Here is a 16,709-nt window from a genome sequence, read left to right as displayed (position 1 = left end):
TGCAGCTGATCACGTCCTTGTGTATTTAATAGAAGACGGGTGCAGAGATTACCTACAACCTGCAGCTGTTAACCCAAAAGCTATCAGACAGGTATTTTTCTTAGATAAGCACAGCCTGAACCGTGGAGATATAATAGACTCCTGGGTTCATTTGAGACAGTGGCCTGATCTCACCTTTTTCCTGCAGCTATCTTTATCGTAATGACTACACTCTAACCCTGGCTTTCACCTGTCCACTGCCTTTTGGAGTTAGTGATTATGCTACTTATAGAATACCAGAAGTAAGGGTTTCTTCTTAAGTGTTTGTTCTGAATAGCGCCCTAGATAGCATTCTGAGGACACAGGTGTATATTAAAGTCTAAAGTGCTGCTGTGCATAAGTGAATATGTAGTTGGGTAATGGGAAGGTGTGTGTGCGTGTGAGTGTGTTTGTGTGTAATGGGTTGATTGGGGCCATTAGGAAGGCAGAGAGAGGCTCACCTGCTGATCCAGGTGTTCCAGTCTGGCTAATTGAAGGGTGGGAGACCTGCAGGGCCAGTAGGGCTACTGCCCAAAATAACACGTCCACCATTCCCTCACCTGCTTATTTAGAGACTCTTGCTCCCCGCAAAAGGCCTGATTCCCCAAACACTCTTTCAGATGAATGACCTTTTTACTTAATAGCCGCTGGCCACAGAGACCGCTTTGTCACTCACAGCTTTGTCTGGGATTTTACATTTGTGGATGCACAAAATGTGACAGAAATATGACTCTGGGGACTTATTATTTCCCCAAGGGGCTCCTTTGTCTGGTCTCCAGGACTCATTCTGCACTGGAGTCACCCAAGGTTGTATCCAGTGTGTCCAGGCGGGTAAAACCCAGTCCTGTAATTGGGATCCAACAGAAATATGGTGCGCAGGAACACTGTGAGGATTTAGCACCTTCTTGCTCCCCCAGAGATTCAGGGATGAATGGTCACAGCCTTTGGCAGGGCCACACAGTCGGCTGCAACACCACACAATCACAATGCCATCAGCATCACGGCGGAGGGTAACCCACTGTGGCAGAGAATCACTCTCATCAGCAACACCACCCAATCACAAAGCTATCAGCGCGGCCGTGATGCTGCACCCGGTCCAGAATCCCCTGGGTTTACTGCTGGGACTCACTTTAATTCCTTCTCTCCTTTTTCCTCTCCTTTCCTCTCCTCTCCTCTCCTCTCCTCTCCTCTCCTCTCCTGTCCTCTCCTCACTCTTCATTACCTCCTTTGTTACATTCCGCTCTTCTTTTCATTTTTTCATCTGCGCTCCCCCTCTTCTCTCCTTCACCCCCTTTATCTCTCACGACTCCCTCCTGCCCGGTGATGGATATTGGCGGTGTGATTAGTTGAGCTTCAGTCATTTTCCCATACCATATTTTCTATTAGCTGCCAGCCAGCCAGCCAAGTTGTCCTGACGCCTGTAAATGTAGCCTGGCGAGGGGAAAAGGAGCCGAGGGACATAAGAGGGATGCTTTTGTTGGCATGAAGCTGCACCGCAGGCTCCACGACTGCACTCAGTGCTCACTGCATGTCACAAAATAACCACTTTTGGCTTTTTGTTTATTTGTCCAGTGTCCACAAAGTTGTAGCAGTTTCAAATTTAGCTCTTATTCTAAACAATTGAACACACTAACACACTCTGGCATGACTAATTTCTTAAAGCTGTTGTCATCACTATGTTCAATATTAACATCAGACCAAATGCATGTGTTAGACAGTGCAGTGCAGGTATAAATAAAGTTTTTTGGAATCTAAATAGTAAGTTATCAGCTACAGTATAAGCCAAAGACTTGTGTGGACCAGTTTATTTATCATGTTTTATGCCTTCATTATTCTCCCCATTTCTAACTCTGGAAAAAAAAACAAAGGGGAGCTTTTGCTGCCGTTACAGACATTACATTGAAGGCTTAGCTCATACATAACATAACTGTAGCTATGAGCAAACAGACTACTCTCAATACGGATGACAGAAGACAGAAGTCTCTGGTCATCACCTTTCCTTCGACATCTAGATTTATAGTTTTAATGAAGCAGGGGCAATGAAGTAGAGACTGAAGGGGCCTTGTTGCCCAGTTCTTTGCCGGCTAATATGTCCATAACAAAGACTCAGCAAAACACTTAAACTGGCACACATTTAGCACCTTCCAGATTGAAAAATGGAGCCATGTAATGGAAGTGATGGCTGATTGCAGGGTCAGCATTGGAACATGGCGGGATCAGATACCCAGGCCTCTTTGATTGTGGAGTTCAAGTAACTCTATTGCCCCCTTTTATGATTTTATGGGCAGAGTTTACGATCATTCTAGATTTTATAACCGTGTTTCTCTCAAAGCGACGCTTCCTTATCAGAGGAGGAATTATTTTTTTACTTCCCGGAGCAGTTAAAGGTTAGTAAAATATTATAACCGTAATGCTCTAAGCCTGAGTGTGCGTGTGTGTGTGCTCCCGGTGCTGACAGTATACCTCAGCTCTCCCCTGAGTAGTAAGCCAAGAGCGAGCTCAGACTAGTTTATTGGTATATTTGGTCCCCTCTTGTGTGCCGTGGTGTGCTTTAAAACCTGTTGAACCAAACAAGTTGACCAGCCGCTTTGCTGATACAACAGCTTCTTCCTCTTCATCCATCCTCATAAATTCACTCAGGGTCTGTCGGGAAGTTTACTTAGAGCGCTGAAAGGGTTGAATTACTGACTTTTTTGCACGAGATGGCATGAAAGAGACTTTTACCATCTGTATACGGGCTGCTTATACATCTGTAACAAGAATAAATGTCATCTATACCCGCAGCTTAAATCAGCTACTCCCATTTCCTTGTCCTCTGACTTACCCTTGTTCTTGGCTCACACCTCTGCTGTTGCTTTCCCTCTTATCTGCCATGGCAGGACGCAAACTTGTTGCAACAGTTTCTCTGGATACCTTGCCTCCTCTTCTCCCAATTTTCTGTCTTTCTTCTTCACAGCGACAGATCTGCAGGGTTTTAATCTGAGATAACAGTGTTTTACTGCACAATAGGAGTATTAGAACCAACTTCTCTTGCCTATATCTTCTTCCGCTCCTACTTTCTCAACAGCAGTCATTAGTGAACTCGCTCAGCAAGTTTGGACCCGGAACATAAAACATTTAAAACAACACCAGACCAGTCCAGACTCTTTCTTTCTTTCTCTCTCTCTCTCTCTCTCTCTCTCTCCTCCTCTGTCAAAGGCTGAAGGCGAGCTCCAAGCCAGTGAGGCATGTTTAAACGGTGCGTGAGGAGATGAATATTTGTATTGGTTTTCTGTATCTTTATTGAAAGCAGCCCCTCATAAGTCTTCCGTGTAATCTCTGCTCTGTTTATGCATCATTTCCCTCTGTGTGCACTCATGAATGATCTCGTTTGAATTCCAAAGTAAATCACATTCTGCATACTGCACCTTCACACACACACACACACACACACATACACATACATAAACATCTGTGGGCACAGTGTACAGTAAAGTGAAAGCAGACAGTGTTTGTAATTGTGTCTTGTCAGGGGAGATGATTGCACTTCCAGACTGATTTCTTAAAAAAAAAAAAAAAAAAAAATGTTTTATTATTATTTCTACACCCGCCGGTCTGCCTGTGTCTATTCCTCCTCTGTCGTGTGCATGCATGCAAATTAATACATTTCTCGCACTGCCTGCTATCTCCTCTCTCTGTGTCTGTCTATGTACTAATCTCTGTCTTCCCCTGGTAAATGATTAACATGGAGAACCTGGCTGAACTATAATCAACAAACCCACAGTGAGGTAATTACCACTTTATTCCCTGCCCTGCTAACAAAGCAATCTCTCTCTCTCTCTCTCTCCCCCCCCCCTCTCTCTCTCTCTGTTCATCTGTCATCTAGCTGTATCAATGTCCGTCTCCCTTACCATGTCTCTCTGTGTCAATGCCTATTGTCTCACTTTGCTGATGTGCTGTGGTCTTGTGTAGATCTAGAGAGATGTTTGTGAGTGCGATTGTGTACCTTATCTGTCTTTGTAAATGTGCTTTGTCTGTTTGTTTGTGGCATTGAGTGTATTATCTGGAGGTAAACTGTGGATGAGTTAACTTTGTGTACTCTTCAGCTTCTCTGTCTCTGTCGGAAAAACAATACGAAGCAGTGATTTTAGTGATTTCTACGCCTGTGAATTGACATTCGGTGCCATTGTTGTCGGTTGAAGTTCATTTCACTGGAACAATAGCTCTGTCAGAGGTGTGTGTGCGGGTGCGTGTGTGTGTGCGTGCGTGTGTGTGTGTGTGTGTGTGTGTGTGTGTGTGCTTTTGGAACCGACTTGTTGTTTTGCGTAAAAGGGGAAGTCTTTGTTTCCTTGAGAAGAGATGGAGTGTGATAAATTTCAGTTCTGGAAAAACAAAACCCAGAAATGCACCAGGATACCCTGCCTCGTTTAAACACTCAAGGTTTTGATTCATTTGTAATCTCGCATATTATTCATGTTTTTTTACAAGTTTTCAGACTTCCGCTCACAGCAAGTAGTGAAAGTAGCTTTGGCTGGAAAAATCCTCAATCCTGGCCAGCGGTGTGTGGCTGTGGGAACATTTACCGACCACTGTGCCGGCCTCTCGTCTAAATAGGTCATTGTTTTGTTTCCACTTGTTCGGTGATTTTAGGTGTGACTAAAGTGATCAAGGGAATAGGTGTGTTGTTGCCTTTGGATGCTTAGTTTTTGAAGGTGGGGCCCGCAGATATGGTGTCGTGCAACCACGTCTTTTGCTGTAAAATGTCACATGGCTTTATTTTGTGAACTATTCCAAGTGAATCTTTACAGAAATAGGTAAAAGTAACTACAGACACTGCTTTCAGCGCTTTTTATGTGTGTATCTGTGTGAAATCAGTAATCCTCCATTTAAATGTTTAGTGTTATGAAACCAACATTACCATGATGCACAACAAAAATAACCTTTGCCGCAATTGAAGTAAAAGCCGAGATATACACATACAGAGGACGACTCAAGCACACTGTGTTGAAAATGAGGTTTGGGCAGAGGCCTAGCGGTGAGGATGTCTGTATTAAAATGGATCAGATAGTCACAGTGCAGCTTGCAGCCGTCAGAGCAGACATGGTGTACAAGCATGAAAGGACGGCTGCTCTCTCCTCCTGGTCAGGATATTTAGTCAATCGATACCAATTTAACACCCAGATATTATCGCCGGCTTCTCGCATTATCGCCAGACTGCATATGGACCCATCTCTTCCCCCCAATTTCTCTCCTCACGCTGCCCTGTGTCTCCGTGTACACACATACATCAACATTAGGCTGCATTAAGCTGTAATAAGTTGTATTGTATGAATGTCTCCAAGTGGGGTGTAACAGCTGTGGAATGAAATGAGGCTCAGTGTTGTCTGCCTCTCGGGTTGGCACAAGCGCAAGCTAGCTTTGGCACAAAATGGCTGCTGAGCCGTATGTGTGTGGAGAGGGTGGTTCTGGTGGTTAAGGGCTGTTGGTGAGCACTGAGCGGGAGTGCATCCATTCATTCACGGCACACAATGAGCTGGCATTGTTGTAGGTGTCAGGCCAACCGTGTATTTCTTAGACATACAAAATAGCAATTAAATTGTGGCGTGAGAATATGTAAAGCAAAAATGTGGGAAACGCTGTCAGCTTAAGCTTGACCAAAATAATGCAACCTGCTTCTGCCAATACGTGCATTTAAGAATTTCACACACACACACGCACGTGTGCACACAGAAGGCGACAGGCACACACTCTCTCTCTCACGTACATATAACCTCACACAATGTTCTTCCACTCAGCTCAGAAATCCTGCCAAGAGGCAACCTGGGAATTCCCTGAGACAGAAATTGAATTAGTATTGACCCAGGCAGAGCAAAAGGCTGTAGCGGGAACCTGGATTATTGTACCATACAAGGTCCTCTCTGCCAGGAGGACACTGAAGACATGTTTGCCATCATACCTCGACTCTTCAAAAGGTTTTTAAGGACAGTCACTCCAAAAGTTAATTTTTAAATGCTCGTGTGTTGACATAGATAATGTTTACCAGCACTATAGTCTGCAATTCTCCTTCATTTCTGAGAACTTGGATGCAGTTCATGCTTTTAGATATGAATGTCTATTTTACTCAACAAACCTAATGAAGCCTGTGGCAAAACTTTTTTTTTTTCCATACAGTTGCACTTGTGGTTTATATGAAGAATATTGACACAAATCTGAGTTTGTGATGATTTACTTTTGTTTTGTTCACCACATGAGTCCTGCAGCGTGGAAGGCTGCTGGGTTGGGGCCTTAATTGATTTTAACATCCATTTTTTACATTTGTAAGCAAAGCCTGTAAGTTGTTATCATGAATCTTTTAAAATTCAGATTTGAAAATCTGGTAGCGCATATTGTGTGCAGGAGTTAATAGCCTGTCTGATCAATAGTTTAAGGACATGGTGCTGAAGTAAAAGTCCATGGGGGGTGGCTGTTTCTAAAATCTTAGATTTTATTTGATATTCATATCTGTTAGCCTTAAATGATGCAGTATATCATTGGGTTTAAGCAACAACCCAAGAAACCTGTTACTTAAAGTGCCATTTTTATGCCTTCGTGTTGGTGACAGGTGTGGCCAGAGAGATTATGTTTTTGGATTTTCTTTCCATTCGTCCATCTGTCCATCCAATTCTCATGAACGTGATATCACAGGAACACCCTGAGGGAATTTCTTCAAATTTGGCACAAATGTCCTCTTGGACTCAAGGATGAACTGATTAGAATTTGGTGGTCAAAGGTCAAAGTCATTAGGGCCTCACAAAATACGTTCTTGGACATAACTCAAGAATTCAAACACTATTTATGACAAAGTTTCACAGTCTCTAAATGACGACAGCATGTTTCTCACTGGGAATTATTCACTAGAATAATACATTTCAATATAGTGATAACTTCCATTTTGCCAAAAAAGACACTTAATACCTTTTATTAGATTCCTTCAAAGTCTTCACTACAAAGTCTGGACAGACATGGATGTAAACTGCAACTTGACTGGTTGGCAGAGGCATTCAACTGTGAGGCGGTATTTCTAGTTTAAAGATTTTTTTTTTTACAAAATATACAGTAGTAAATGTGCATGACATACTTCCATAGTAATAACGTGGTCTGGCATTCTGCCATGGAGAGGCATAATGAACGATACAAAGTACTCTTTGCTTTTAATGAAATCATATGAATTCTATTATAGGTCTGCACGCACTGAGGAGGACGGAGGAAATGGAAAAATCCTTAAATAGTAAAAAGCAGAGAAAGGAGAATATATAGGAAATATACAAATTCTCCCATTTTGCTTCATTAAGCTATTTTACCTGCCACTTTAATTCGTTGATTATTATTTACTAATTATGTCTTCTAATCCCATCTGTCTTGTGAACTAGCACACAGGTTGCCATGTCATGCACAAGCTGCTGCCGCACAGTGTGTCAGGAGTGAGATGGTGAGAGGAAAGATGGGAGCGGCCGTCTTTACACCAGAGCAAACTTGATGGACTAAACCTGCTAGAAAGCACAGCTGCTCTATATTTTATCTATACACAGTCAAAGAGACACTTAAATAAAAAAATATTTGAAGGCATGTGAACGTGTGTGTGTTTAGGGGGGTGTATACTTTAGTGTATTATACCTTTTTATAAATGATTCCGCTTATCAGAATTACTTTTCATAGTTTGTGCAAAAAAGCTTCAAGTAACACTTTTGGCAGCTATGTTCCCATCTCTTTAAAAAAAATACCTTTCATGCTGTGCTTTGTGATTTCCAGAGGAGATGGATCACACGACAAATGTTGCACTATGTAGAGATTTTGAATCTGTCAAATGATTTTTGGAGACTTTCTCCGTGGCAGAAGAAAAACTAATATTATTTTGGCATTGACTCCCAGAAGTATGGAAGCACAGCCTACTTTCCAGCCCCAAGTGATGTGAAACACACACATTCCTCTTCTCTGTTACTTTTTTTTTTGCGCTGGCACACACACATACCACATACACACATATATGAATATACACACTCCCCCTCTGTTTCTTTTTCTCGTCGGCCCCCGGAGATGGTGAAAACATTAGACCTGCAGTGGAGGGAGCGAGGGATGGAGAATGCGTTAAGGAGAGGATGGTAGGGAAAGAGTCAACAGATTTCAACTCCCAAAACAGCTCGGGAAGGCCCCCAGGGATGGAGGGATGAGGTGAGAGGGAGAGAAAGAGAGAGGGAAGAAAGGATGTCAGCAGGTATTACTATCACTGTCACAAGCAGGCGTGAGGAGCGAACCCCCCTCTGCCTGCCGCTTCCTCCATACCAACACACACACACACACACACACACACATTGGGGCTCACACATACACACTCAATGATGCATGCACATATACAGGTGTGGTACAGTGATACACACACACACTACCAATGGTACCATCGCTCTGCCTGCATACACACCTGTTCAGACTCTGGGGACAGCCAGGGTAGGAATCACACCCCATTTAGAGTTGACACTACTCTCACTACTCTGTGTGTGTGTGTGTGTGTGTGTGTGTGTGTGTGTGTGTGTGTGTGTGTATGTGTGTGTGTGTGTGTGTGTGTGTGTTGAGTAAGCAAACTTGTACTGCATATGGTTATGTATGTTGTAAAATTACAGTGGAGCCTTTTTGCGTAAGTAAAAAAGGACAGAATGAATGGAATGTGGTATCATGTGCTTATTCAAACATGCCTGTGCTCAGATTGTTCAAGGCTTACAGTAAGATGATGAGAAATGGTTTTGGTATGTGCAAGTGAGTGTGTGTTTGTGTGTGTGTGTGTGTGTGTGTGAGAGAGAGAGAGAGAGAGAGAAGGAGAGAGAGAGAAAGAGAGAGCACATTTGGATGTGTTATTTTTGTAGCAATAACCAGTACCACATTTTCGGGTGTGCAGTAATGCGCAGCTTGATCCCTGTCTCCTGGTACTCTGGTTGCTATTTTTCTCTCTGCTTCCTTGTTCTTTTTTTTCTGCCCATCCTCCTCTTTTCTCAACATTTTGTTTCAATCAAATCTTTTATTTATGAGTTCAAGGAATGTAGACTTTTTTTCTCCCCCAGAATTAGTTCTTTGATCAACCTGCCGTTGTGCAGCTAAACGGCTGCGATCAGTTCACCTTTTACTATATGTATCCACTTTTTTATCACAGTATGGTGCATATGTTATAGCTTTTGTAGAATGGTATGATAGCTTGTACCATCTACTACACTGACAGACTGCTGACACATTAGTATGCAGAGTAGGGAATTAAATACTGTACATACTGAACAATCTTTCCATTTGCCCACATTGATTAAATTGCTTCTTTGTCTGTTAATTTAAATATCCCTCAGGTTTTTATGTTTATTCCTTACAATTTTTATGTAAACTGACATTTTTAAATGAATTGCTCTCTGTCACTGTCCAAAAGTATGTTTTGTTATATTAATCAGAAATGATCAGATGGTTGTAATTCACAGTCTGAGAGCATCCCGAGTAGTGGTGGCATTTTGTGCTGAATGGAAGAGGGGAAATAGCCTTGTCCCAAATCTCCATAGCTATGGCCTTATAGCAGGAGAACTCATGAATCTCATTGCTCTCCTATTCAGCTGGAAATGGAGTTCTTGTACGCAGCGCGCCTCTCAAAACACTGGAGCAGACGCTCCGTGTTTATGATTGTGGAATTAATCTGTGTGTTCTCCTAAAATACACCCAATGACAAACGCCTAGTCATGAAAGTCACAAAATTCCTTACTCACTACATTTTTTTTTTTTTTTTTACATTTTTGGAGGTTCCCTGGGTTTCCTTTAAGAGCAGAAAATTGTTGTGAGCAGTGTAGTTGTTCATCAAACGTAGATACTAAATACCTAGGCTTTACTCACTTTGCAGCTGATTTACAGTGGACTTTGTGTTACTGTCAAGAAAAAAAAACACACATACTGTACCTCCTGCGTGTTAATCTTGTAATTATGGGTCATTGTGGTTCATTACTTAAAGAAGCAGCCAGTCATCTTTAATCCCAAATTAATCAGATAATCCCAGCCCAGTGTCAGGTTGTTGTTAACGCTACGTGAGACTGGCGTCGGCACCTCTCCTCTTGACCCTCGCCACTTCCTTCCTCTCTGCTCTGAAATCCAACCCCCTCTCCTTCCCTCTTATTGTGTCTAAACCCTTCATCAGTGTTGTGGAACTCAACTGGCCTTTCTAATAAATTCAGGGGCATCCGGCCTTAAGGCAGAGAATGCCATCCAGTTATATCAACCCAAAAGCAGACAGCAAAAAAAAAAAAAAAAATGGATAAAAAACAAATGGATAAGCTCATGCACTGCAGCTGAATATACTGTACTGAGTTTGTAAATGACACAGATTCAGAAGCCTTGGAGCCAAAGTTTGTGTGTGGATTTTGTTAAAAAAGAATCAATGATTTTATTTCTTAACTCTGTTGAGCTGATTGGTGTTAAAACATCAATGTGAGTGTGTTACCTCTGGTGTATGGGTTCATGTGTGTGAGGGCGGGGCGGGTGGGCGGCTGTGCGTGACTAGAACAGGACAAAGCTGGCTGCCTTGAGGGGGAATAAGGGGGACCGTCCATACCCCCGATGCACAGACCGATATGAATCTTAACCGTTGTGACGGAGAAAGATGGAGAGAGAGAGAGAAGCATGGATCGGCTGCGAGGGAGGGGAGAGGGAAGGGGCAGTTTAGACTCCTGGGATTCCAAAGCAGTGACCGTGAAAGTGCTTAGATAAACAGAGAGAAAGACGGAGCGGGAGGGAGGGAAGGAGGGGAGTGGAGGGCGAAGTGGGTGAAATGGTGGTGCAAGAAGCAATGAAGGGAGGAGAGGACGAGAAGGTGTAGGCATGCTGACAGGGGAAGGAAATGAGACCTGGTGAAGATGGGGTGAAAGAAAGCAGATGGGAGTGAAATCAAGTATAGAAGTTTTTAAATAAGTTCACCGGGAGTCACAGGGACTGAAAAGGGCCAGCTTACTCTATTTACTCCTTAACTCCTGTGCCTCTCCAGTCTTTTTCGCTCCATCTTCTTCTTTCCTCTCCTTCCCTCTTTAAATAATTCAGGCCTGTTGGCTGTATTAGGGCAGGTTTCCTTGACATGTCTCAACTGTAGGCATGTGTGTGTGTGTGCATCGAACTGACTGACTGAAGGACAGCTCCAACTCTCCAACTGGCCCTCCCTTTAGCTTACAACTACCAATAATCAGACACACAGGCAAAGCGAGAGGGAATGTACACCTGGGCTAAATAGTGTATGCTACCTATCCAGCATTGACCTTCACATCACGCAGAGAGAGACAAACACAAGGTGCAAGAATGGGAAAGAAAGAGTGTCTACGGCATCAGAAGTGTGACCCACTTAGTAAATGATGGATTCTCAAAGCCAAGTCTGATTTATTGGCTGAGTATATTTGCTTTGTGAGCGCCCTTTTCACTATAGTGAAGAGTGTTTTGGAGTAAGTGTGTGTGTGTGTGTGTTTTAAGGGATGTTGCTTGTATGTCCTTCTTAACCCACTTACACAGATGGGCCCCGCTGAAAGACCTGGGACACGTATAGTTAATATCATAGATGAGAGTGTGGAGTGAGCACTCTTAAGTTATTAGAACATAAAATAACTTTTCAGGAACACACAAGTTAAACAGTAAAATTTTAATTTTTAAACGATTGTTAAAACAGTTTATGTGATGTGAAAAATGACACTCAATGTACACATCTTAGGGAAAAAGCACTTTGACTCTGATGCATCATAATTACAAACACTGTTACAAAGATGGGTCGTATTTGGTTAAATGCCAATTAGCTGCATTTGTAGTCTATAAAAGAACAGCACTTTGGTATGAGCTTTCAAAGCAACTGACAGCTCCAAAGTATTTTAAAAATCACAGTATGTTTTATGATTTCAAGGGGAACACTATCAAAACTCATACATCAAGTTTCCCAGAGCCTAATGTGATGTTCCTTAAACTGCTTGTTCAATTAATAATGATACAAAATAGAAAAGGCAGCAAATCGTCATATTTGAACCAGAGAAGGTTTCATATTTTTGCTTAAAAAACGACTCAAATGATTAATCACTTATCAAAGCTGTTGATTTTTCTGTAGATAATCGCCTGTTTCAGCTCTAAACCAACTGGTATATGATGGACACATACAGTATAAAGCCTGATGTCTGCGTTTTTTATTTGCATATTTTTCTTTATGATTCTTTAGAATCAATAATAAAAAAGAGATTCCCTAGTTCCCTGCCCCATTGGCATGAACCCAATATGACCAACATTAGAGTGTTATTTACTTCAAAGTTGACGTTAATTTGTCTGCATTTTCTATTTAGCCAGACTTGTCTGCTCTGGCACTGTGTGCAAAGGCTGAAGGGCCCAAACAGCAAAGTTAGTACATAAACATGAGACAAATGATGTTGACACAGTGGATCAGCTCAGCTGACACTTAGTAGCAATGCACTTTGATAGATTTCATAAATAGTTTGAATCATGGTTTTTTGTGTCCACCCATCATAGCTGTCACTGCCTTCCTCCCCCCCTCCCTCTCTGTCTGAGCGGTGAGCTACTGTAGCTATATTCAGGTTTATGTATCCGAGCCTGGCACCTGTACAAATCAGCCCTGTATTTACACTGCAGCTCCATTTAGACTGCAGAAACATGGAGAGCACTCATTACTCTGAGGTTTGGGCTGTCCAACAGAAGGATGCAGGAAAAAAAGATGGATGGAGTGAAGGATGGATGGGTGGGGCATTGGCTTGACACCAATCCCAGCTCCGGATTGGTGGTTGTCCTGGCAACGGCAAGTCTGACCTTATTTACCCCCTCACACACCCACGCTATACGTGCACCCTGCTCTTGCCCACGCACCCTTCTTTTGCCGCACACACCTCCTCCGTCACTCTTCTCGGCGTAAGGGCTGGAACTCTTCTTCTTCTTCTTCTTGTGCCCTTTTTTTTTCTCCTCACACTCCTCTTTACAAGTATGGCTACCTCCACGAAGAGCAGGTGAGAGAGTCAAGTAGGGCAACACTTTTAGCTGCTGCGGCGTTGGTGGGCATAGTGAGGCAACATTTCGGCACGCAGTGAAAATAAAAACAAGCCATAGACTGCAAGACTGCACTCTTGTCCATTTATATTGTAGCCAGTAATTTCATACCTCCCAGAGAAAAGTCACTGGAAAGCTTATTCTGGGATCAGACTAGACCACACATGGAGAGCGGTGCCTATGCATGACACAGCGCTACCACCGAGGGAGATGATGGTTTCTGCAGACCTGCAGCCGTATCAAAATTGTCCCAATAGATACTGATTGGTCCTGTGGGCCCGAATCATGGAATTTTCCTCAGCTCCGACAGACATAGCCATACATCCTGTTGTGCTGCTGAGTCCCACAGAATGGACACACATACACACACAGAGAGAGGCGGACCAATGCCATAACAGGCAGAAAATAGGGTCTGTCTTTACCTGAAGCTCAGAATCCTTTTAGGGCCTGAAGCAGCAGGTGTGTATATGTGTTTGTGTGTATATCTGTGTTCTGTATTGATAGGGTATGTGGGTCCAAGAGGCAGCCTGCTGATCTGCACAGTTTGAGTAAGGAGTGGAGCAGTCTGAATCCCTTGAGCCTTTTGGTCATTTAAAAGAGCCTCCAGGGCAAAAAAAGGTGCAACCAATCACTTCATCTAGGTTATACAGACACACTAACAGTCGTATTCGCCAGACTTTGTGCACCGAATTCATGCTGATATATGATATATTGCAATGTGTGTGTGCAACTGTATCCCTCTACCCTTATGAGGCCATCCAGATCCTGATAAATATTCATTCAAACGTGGTTTCTCAGAACTTGCATGTAAAGAAAACCAAAGACTTAAATGGTAGGAGAAGGAAAAAGGGGTCAAAATAGGAAGAAAGTTCACATACCATCCACATTAGGAAATTAGGAGTCATAGACGAAAGGTAAAAGTTCTAGTGTAGAGGAGAGATACACTTCCTGCTGACCTTGAAGGAAACACACACACACACACACACACACTCATGCATAGGCATACCAAACAGGAAGGAGAAGATAAGCGCAACAGCTTGTTCCCCTTAAGTCCCTCTTTCCTCTCTGTAAGGAGGAGCTGATCACCGTCTTGGGCCACAGTTTGACAACACCGAGAATCTGAGGAAGCAGTGTCTGGAGAGTCCTTAGGTTGTGAGGTGGGAGGGAGGGGAGAGGAGGGGTGGTAAGGGATTTTTCGGCCAGCTGGGCAGGCAGGGTGGTGGGGGGCCCCAGATGGTCAGAGGTGGGGGGTGACGTTCTTATTTGTGCGCGCTGAGGGGAGTAAGCACCAGGTTAGACACAACACTGGTGTTTGGGCTCTGGACACAGCACGGCTTTGTGTGGGTGAGGAGGGGGCACACAGCTAATAGAGAGGAGGTGGCGGAGGGGGGGGGTTGTCCTGATTCTGTTCTGTTTTACATTCACACTCTCCTCCAGAGAGGAGGTGGTGAAAAATGGCGAAGAAAAAGGTTAGGGCCATGCAAAATCTTGGTGCAGTATCGAGTAGATGAAGTTTCTTCCGTTCCTCCGTTCTTTGTCTCATGAGTGTAGAGGTACAGTGGTGTGTTTCTTCTTCTTTCCTTTTTCCTCTGATGATAGGATAGCCTGTGGAGCACAAGGTCAATGAAGCTTTGGAGACCTAAAGGAGGGAATGTTCTCTCTCTTTTGTTCTCTGCCCTTTTCCCTTTTTCCTCCTGTGCTGTCTTCAGGGTCTTTTTGTCATAAACCTCTCTCATATTTTCCATCAGCTTTTCCCCACCATACACCGTTGTCTTTCCCAAGAAAGACTGCCCAGGTGTAGCTTCATTCACCTGTGCAACCTCACAGTTTTTGTGTCTCTTCTAATTTTCCCTGTAAGTGGTCCACAATCCCCCTACAGTACAACCTGTGTTCAGGCAGATAATTCTTTGTTTGTTAGTGCACAGTAACGCTGTTTCATTTACACGTCCTTGTAAAATAGGTGGTGCTGGAAGCTTTGTGATGTTTACTCAAGAGAGAATTTGTACCATTGATTCCTGCCTCTTGACTGACTGCACACCATACTGCCTCTCTTTAGTGGAGAGGTTTGTAGTCTGGCAGAGCAGATGTTGTCTAAATTTGGATGGTGCAACATAGCTAATACATACTGTATGTTAGCTTCCTCTATTTTGAACTCCCTGGTTCTCCCTTCCCTCATAGGTCAGCACTGTCAAGATGATTTGCGATTGGTCAGCAGTGCAAATTTGTGTGCCAAAGTTTACACTGGTTTGAATTTGCCTTTACAAGTGAATCCATTGATCACAGTAATTCCAAAATGCAACCTAATTGCTACGTTCACCAAAGAAATGTATGTCACACTTGATCCTGTTTTATTCACCGAGATGAATGACTCAGCTGGCATCCACTCATCTGTCATCATGCGGTTAACCCCACCCATCTGGTATGCTAAAAAACCTGAAATAAACAATGCCATTTCGCAGAGTCACTTTCCCGGAGTCCTTCAAAGATCCTCCCACAGCACCAGTAGTGTTACAACAGAATTCACCATAGAAGCTGAAGCTGTGCCATGCTATGCCCGGCCAAGGTAGAGTGACCTCAGCGTGCTATGCTCAGTCAGCATAGTGACCAGAGTTAGCAGTCACCCTGCTGTGATCGACCACGGAAGAACTGAGGCTCCACCAAGCCTTTCGGCCTCCTGCCGTCACCGCGGGGAACCAACAGACTTTTACTGTGCACTGGTTAGCGTATCTTCACAAGCATGAAGGTGTTTATTAAAACTACCGTACCCCCAGTATACATTTTCTGAATTCAATTAAGATGCATAGTACAGTGTAAGCATGTTATTAACATTTTCCATTGTAGTAGAATATTTTTAACCCCCAAGTTTATGTGCAGCACTTGCATTAAGCGCCCCGGTGTATTCAGTATGCGTAGTATGCAGCTGCTGTGCGTGATCGAGTATCTGTTCTGTATTCCTGAAGCTGTGTTGTGGGATTGTTGCTCCTTTAATTATTCTCTCATATTAAAGGATCAAAGGTCTCTGCCACAGTCAACCCCCTGCATTTCATTATAATGGCGCACATACACGCACACACACACATACACACACACACACACACACACGTGCATATTCATCTCTCTGCATGCACATTTACAGGGACACACATTGGGAGGATATCAGTTATGTTCAATTTTTGGTTTTGAATCTTATTTCCTATAATTATGAAAAAGGGATAAATGTTGGCCTTTTTAAGTTTTCCATTGAAGAGCCCAGCGTGTTATTTTTGATTTGGCTCCTTGGTGAGATTTTTCTTTATCAACCAAGAGCTTGCACCAGCCCCTCAGAAGGGTGTCACTGATTACCCTCTGGCATGAGGGATGGAGCATGTTTTATTCTCCTGAAGTACTTTCATGTCTATGTGTGTGTGTCTGGTGTGTGTGTGTGTGAACATGTGTTTGTGAGTGTATTCACGGCCACATGTGTGTAAATGCAATGCAAAAATGAGTGTGTTCTGTTTCGTTGACACCCCCCCTCCCCTCTCCCCCCTCCGTGCTCCAGCACTGGACCAAACCAATCCTCTCCTCCGCTTCCAGAGGATTCTCTCACTGATAGGCTGCTCCGGCGCTGTGTTCTTTTGACACCCACAGCTCCTCAGTGCTCCCATGAT

At 43.4% G+C, this 16,709-nt stretch overlaps 1 protein-coding gene across 1 annotated transcript in view; it reads left to right on the top strand.

Annotated features, from left to right (window-relative positions):
* The window catches only part of si:dkey-246i14.3 (ephrin A4), a 33,311-nt gene that overhangs the window by 792 nt on the left and 15,810 nt on the right, over window positions 1-16,709 (top strand). The gene's annotated exons all lie outside the window — the stretch shown is intronic.

The sequence above is a fragment of the Thunnus albacares genome, chromosome 8 (assembly GCF_914725855.1).
Source record: "Thunnus albacares chromosome 8, fThuAlb1.1, whole genome shotgun sequence".
NCBI classification, from domain to species: domain Eukaryota; kingdom Metazoa; phylum Chordata; class Actinopteri; order Scombriformes; family Scombridae; genus Thunnus; species Thunnus albacares.
This window is presented reverse-complemented; position numbering and strand designations above follow the sequence as displayed.